The 6,502-nt window shown below is 44.0% G+C and overlaps 1 long non-coding RNA gene across 2 annotated transcripts in view; it reads right to left on the bottom strand.

Annotated features, from left to right (window-relative positions):
• Nucleotides 1-291: 291 nt before the first annotated feature.
• Nucleotides 292-6,502, bottom strand: part of LOC116636800 — a 36,216-nt gene continuing 30,005 nt past the window's right edge. Inside the window, exons 3-4 of one of the 2 annotated variants that reach the window (XR_004300401.1) lie at nucleotides 6,387-6,441; nucleotides 292-639 (exon numbers count right to left, since the gene is read on the bottom strand). This is a non-coding gene — a long non-coding RNA (uncharacterized LOC116636800). Of the gene's footprint in view, nucleotides 640-5,943; nucleotides 6,442-6,502 lie in introns of those variants that run through there. The other variant, XR_004300400.1, reaches the window with a different exon arrangement.

Below are 6,502 nucleotides of genomic sequence, written 5' to 3'. Positions count from 1 at the left end.
AAACTAAGCTAGAAAAGGCCTAGAGACAATTGGATTGTGTCCCCCATGCAACAGGTGAGGCAACAGAGACTCGCAGATGACTCGCAGATGATCCCAAAGTCACCCAGCAAGTTTGCCGTGAGCCGGGCATAGAATCCCAACTGCCAGCGGCTTCGCTGCCCTGCTGTGCTGTTCTCTTCTGCAAACCCAGAGCCTTTCTCCAACGGCCCACGTTGTCCCTGGAGGCCACCGGCTGTGGCACGTGTGCTCTTTTGGTAGACAGCCAGGAGGAGAGAGTGCGCAGTGACTCACCAGGTGAGCCCATCCCCAGTCCCTAGTTACTGCTCCTGATAGAGAAAACACCCCTCCCGACTGCCCACACGTCTGTGTTTCTTGTTATGTTTAGTCCTCCTGCCGTGGCTTTGCTCTGTTCGGAGAATTTGTCCAGGTCGGTGTCTTGTCCCCCCACGAGGCCGCAGCTTGGGAGGCTGATGTTATGGCCAGTCGGAGCAGGGAGGGGCCCGGGCGCTCGGGCTGGCCTGGGAGGCAGAGCGGGGAGGCTGGCTGCCTGCCTCAGGGCTCCAGAGAGCAGGTTGGGGCAGAGGAGTGGAGGGAGGCGTGTCAGCACTTGTCTGCAAGTCACCAGGGAGAGAGAGACACCTGGTACAAGAGGAGGCAGAAGGAACACGAAAGAAGCCAGGTGCACCTTGGGGGCCATGCATAGTTTTTACTACCTTCAAGACCGTCTTTATTATTTCAAACACAGCTCCATGCCTTCAAAGACTGTGGTCTTCCGCCCCCACCCCCATCCTGGCCATGGGCCACTCCTGTCCTCCACCTTCCTGCTTGGAGGCTCGGGCTGGGGTGGCTGGCCCGCCAATCATGTTCTTGAACTTCTATTATGTCACCAGCAGCCAATCAGAGTGGCTGATTAGTATGCGATAACTGGTGTTACTACCTTGGGTTGACATAATCCTAGCCAAGAGCAAAGAAGCTTGACAGTTTTTGTCAGCAGGCAGAACTTTTTAAACGGCTGTTTGAAAGCCTGCATATTTTTATAGGGCCACTCATAAACCTGCTCTGTGTCTCCACCCCTTGCTGACTGTTGAGCCATCTGCACACTAGGGTAAAAAAACCTGATATGCAAAGGCTGCAGCAGACACCGAGCGAGACCAAGAGAGGCATTTGCTAACTTTGCTGCTCCATCCTACCTGAGTTCTAGGGGGTGGCCTGAACGCATTCTTCTTTACTTAAATTACTTTATTTTTACTTAAATTCACTGGAATCAGGCTTTCCCGTCTCAGATCAAACGGTGTTTTGCCAAGACTTGTGACCTTGTTACCTAGGCTTCTCCTTGCCTAGGCTGTGGGTTCCTTGGCAGGATTGTCGATAGTATAGACTCTGTCTCTCCCGTCTTGCTGACACAAGGGCCTGCAGAGAACTCTATTCCACCTGGTTTTATTTATTTATTTTTTTTAAGAATGTATTTATTTGAGAGGGAGCATGAGAGAAAGAGAGCACGAGCCGGGGGGGTTGGGGGGGGCAGAAGGAGGAGCAGACAAGGAGCAGATAGCCTGATGTGGGACTTGATCCAGGACCCTGCGATCATGACCTGAGCCGAAGACAGACGCATAACCAACTGAGCCACCCGGGCACCCCTCCACCTGGTTTTATAAATAAAGTTTTATTAGGACATAGCTAGGCTTACACATGTGAGTATTGTCTATGGCTGCTTTCATGCTACAGGAGTAGAGTTGAGACATTGTAACAAAGATCAGGTTTTGGCAAGACCAAAATATTTGCTATTTGGTCCTTCACAGAGTTTGCAAACCTCTTAATTCATCTACCTGGCTGCCCCCAGAGTGATCTCTCAAGCCTCAGATGCAATCATGCCATTCTTCTGCTTCAAAACAAAAACAAGAAAACTCAAAATCCGCAGTCTGTAAACAGAGCTCCTTGGTGTGCTCTCCATAACCTGCCCACACCCTCTTCCTTCCCTCCTGTGCACCCTTCGCCTCTGCCCTTGCTCAGCTCTGCATCACCAGTTACGCCTATGTCCGTGGTGTGCCTGATCCCTGGAATGCCCTCCCACTTTCTCTATCTGCCAAACCCCTTCACAACCTTTAACACCACATTCAAATATCACCTCCCCTCTGCACCTTCTTACGTGCCCAGCAGAATTAATTGCTCCTTCCTCTATGCTCCCGTAGCTCTTTGGACAGATGTATGCCATTGTATTGACCAAATGGGGTTGCGTGATGTGTTTATGTGTTTGCCTCTACCACTAGACAGTGAACTACTAGAGATCAAGGACCTTGTCTCATTGCCTTTCTGCCTCTGACCGGAACGAAGATGAATCATCTGGATGTTACAAGTAAGTCAGAAACAGACCTTTATAAAAGTCCCAGGAACCTGACTGTAATGTCTTATCTGTGCCACCTCTTCTGATTGACTATCTCGTTTCTTCTCATCTCCATACTTCCTGGTAACTGAAATATCATAGGTGCTCAGAATATGTCTCCCTGAGTGAGTGTGTAAATGGTATAAAATAACATGTGTTTTTTCTTTCTATTCTAACATCAAAATGCAGTAAACATATTGTCATATTTACTTTATCGTCAAGTACATTCAGGACTTTTAAAAGAAGTCTACCTTCGGGGCACCTGGGTGGCTCAGTCGGTTAAGCAGCTGCCTTTGGCTCAGGTCATGATCCCAGGGTCCTGGGATTGAGCCCCACATTGGGCTCTCTGCTCAGCGGGGAGCCTGCTTCTCCCTCTCCCTCTGCTCCTCCCCCTGCTCATGCTCTCTCTCTCTCAAATGAATAAATAAAATCTTAAAAAAGGAAGAAGTTGGGGCGCCTGGGTGGCTCAGTCATTAAGCGTCTGCCTTTGGCTCAGGTCATGATCCCAGGATCCTGGGATCGAGCCCCACATCGGGCTCCCTGCTCAGTGGGAAGCCTGCTTCTCCCTCTCCCACTCCCCCTGCTTGTGTTCCCTCTCTTGCTGTGTCTCTCTCTGTCAAATAAATAAATAAAATCTTAAAAAAAAAAAAGTCTACTTCATCTAAAGATATGCAAATGACCAATAAGCACATGAAAAGATGGTCAACATCATTAGCCATTAGGGCAATACAAATCAAAACTACAATGAGATCCCACTTCACACCCACCAGAATGGCTGTAATCAAAAAGACAGACAGTAACAAGTGTCCATGAGGATGGGGAGTAATTGGAACCTCCTATGTTGCTGATGAGACTATGGCACAGTGCAGATGCTGTAGAAAACAATTTGACCGGTCCATAGTTACCAAATGACCCAGTAATTCCATTCCCAAGTATATCCTCAAGAGGAATGAAATCATGCAACCACACAAAGACATGTACAGTAATATTCATAGCAGCATTATTATTATTATTATTACTATTTTTTTTAAGATTTTTTTTTTTATTTATTTATTTGACAGAGAGAGAGATAGCGAGAGCAGGAACACAAGCAGGGGGAGTGGAAGAGGGAGAAGCAGGCTTCCCGCGGAGCAGGGAGCCCGATATGGGGCTCGATCCCAGGACCCTGGGATCATGACCTGAGCTGAAGGCAGACGCTTAACGACTGAGCCACCCAGGCGCCCCCATAGCAGCATTATTATTAATAGCAAAAGTGTGGGGCACCTGGATGGCTCAGTCAGTTAGGCATCTGAATTCAGTTCAGGTCATGATCCCAGGGTCCTGGGATTGAGCCCCGCATTGGGCTCCCTGCTAAGCGGGGAGTCTGCTTGTCCTTCTCCCTCTGCCCCTCACCTCTGCTCATGCTCTCTCTCTCTCACTCTGCTCTCTCTCTCTCTCAAAGAAATAAATAAAATCTTTTAAAAAATAACAGCAAAAATGTACAATGAAAATGCCCATTGACTGATAAATGGATAAATAAAATGTGGTATATTGCATACAATGAAATATTATTTAACCTTAAGAAGGGATGAAATTCTGACACATGCTACAAGATATATGAACCTTGAAGACATGCTCAGTGAGAGAGAAGCCAGTCACAAAATGCCATGTACTATAAAATCATGTATATATAGAATGTTCAGAATAGACAAATCCATAGAGACAGAAAATAGGTTAGTGGTAGCCTGGGTTTAGTGGGGATGAGGGTGGGGGAGGAGATGAGCAGGAACTGCTAAAAGGTAGGGAGTTGCTCTTTGGGCTGATGAAAATGTTATGGAATTAGACATTGGTGATGGTTGTATAACTCTGTGAATGTACTAAATCATTGAACAGTACACTTTAAGGGGGTTAATTTTATGGTAGTGGATTATACGTTGTTTTTGTTATTGTTGAAGTACTCTGCAACAAGTAGAGCTAAAATTGGTGAATTCTATTAATTTAACTTCCTGGTTGGGAAATTGTACTACAGTTGTGCAAGATGTTACCACTGAGAGAAACTGAGTAAAAGGTGCATGGGATCTCTCTCTATTCTTTATTACAATTGCATGTGAATCTACAATGATCTGAAAATAAAAAAATTTAATTTAAAAACGTACTCTACCTCTTCCCTATTTCTCTCCTCCCCAAATAAGAATTTCCCAGAGCATCATGTCAATGTTCCTTAAATGATATTGCTATTTGATGGCATCTTTTACTTGTTAGAAACCACAGACCTAGCTCATAGACAGATGAATTTTTCAAAAGCTGACCAAAGTGTTGGATGTAACAAAAATATATTTATCATCTCCAAAAAGTGAAAAAACCTAAAATCATTAATGAATGTTTAAAGATTTTTATTTATTTATATATTTGAGAGAGAAAGTGAGCGAGCAAGTGAGAGAACACGAGCAGGGGGCTGGGGGTGATGGGGAGAGGCAGAGGGATAAGCAGACTCCAGGGTCATGACCTGAGCCGAAGGCAGAGGCTTAACCAACTGAGCCACCCAGGTGCCCCCATTAATGAATGTTTAAATGGCTACCCAATATGATCTTATATCAAATAGTGAGCTGCAACTCAGCTCATTTATTTCTGTGTGTGTGTGTGTATTATATGCATAATATTTAATGTGGGATATTAGGAGGATTCAAACCAGAGGTGACGTGGTTTTGAATCTTGTCTTTTACCTCTTATAAATAAGTTTTTAACTTCTTTGAATCTCAATTTCATTTTCCATAAAAAGAAAATTATTGTATCTACTTCATAGACTTGTTGTGAAGGTTAAAATTACAGGGATAACTAATGCATGTAAAAGGCTCAGTAGAGTATCTGCCCCATTATAAGGACTCAAAAAATGTTAATTATTATGATGACGATAATACCAGGCGTGGCAATTTATGCACTGTTATCTCTGGTGTGTATTTGTAGGTGACTGGAGCTGGTGTTAAGAGCCCTAAGCCCAGTAGGTCTTGGGCCCACTTGATAATGGGCTTGTATTTCACCAGAGCCAGAGAAAAAGCTTCTATTGTCACTCTGCTACAGGATCAATAGAAAGAGGAGAACAAAGGCCTGGTTACATTGGAGGCTCAAGCTAATATTATTTTAAATGAAAGCTACAAAAACAGTGTGGGAAAAAATACAGGAGGGGTGAGGCCAGCTAAGGTTTGCATCCTGAGGTCAGTTAGTGGTTGACTGAGTCACGAAGCATTTCATACAAATCATGATCTGACAATCTGACTGTCTTTTCCCTGCAAAAACTCAGGATACCTATTCTAAAAAAGCTTTTTTTTTTTTTTTTTTAAGGAATGTGTGTGATTTGTGGTGTCTTTTTTTTTTTTTTAAGATTTTTTTTATTTATTTATTGAGAGAGAGAGTGATAGAGAGAGAGCACGAGAGGGGGAGAGTCAGAGGGAGAAGCAGACTCCCCGCCGAGCAGGGAGCCCGATGCGGAACTCGATCCCGGGACTCCAGGATCATGACCTGAGCCGAAGGCAGTCGCTTAACCAACTGAGCCACCCAGGCGCCCTGTGGTGTCTTATATATGAAAATGTTTGTATATGACTTAAATTACATTAGTTATACATTTACTCTTTATTGAAAAGAGACATCGGCACCTGCCTGGCAAACCTGAGCTTTAAGATTGTGTACGATCATGTAACCTTTGGAATAACTGTTTGGGACATCTCTGCAAACATGCATCAGGGCCTGGCATTGATGTACCTATAAAATGTAACAAACAACAACAACAAAACCCACGGGGGGGGAAGAAAACGAGAGAGATCTGTAATAAATAAAAATCAGTGATTCTATGAATGTTTTATCTTATCATTCAGAGATAATATTAACACAAAAATGATAATGAAGGTCATCTTCATGTTTCTGGCACTTGTAAAAGATATTTTTAGAAAAACAGTATAACAGTAGAAATATCACTAATGTACTAGGCGATACAAAGATTAGAAATGAAAAGATCTAGGGTTCTGATACTTACCTATTGTGTAACTTCAGCCAAGTCACTTAAACTCTCTGTGCTTCACTTTCCTCATCTGTAAGAAATGAATACTTACACCACACACAAAAATAGACTCCAAATGGTTGAAAGACCTC

Source organism: Phoca vitulina, unplaced genomic scaffold, assembly GCF_004348235.1.
Source record: "Phoca vitulina isolate PV1807 unplaced genomic scaffold, GSC_HSeal_1.0 scaffold13, whole genome shotgun sequence".
Taxonomy (NCBI): domain Eukaryota; kingdom Metazoa; phylum Chordata; class Mammalia; order Carnivora; family Phocidae; genus Phoca; species Phoca vitulina.
The sequence above is the reverse complement of the archived record's forward strand: the minus strand, read 5'-3'. Positions and strand labels throughout refer to the sequence as shown.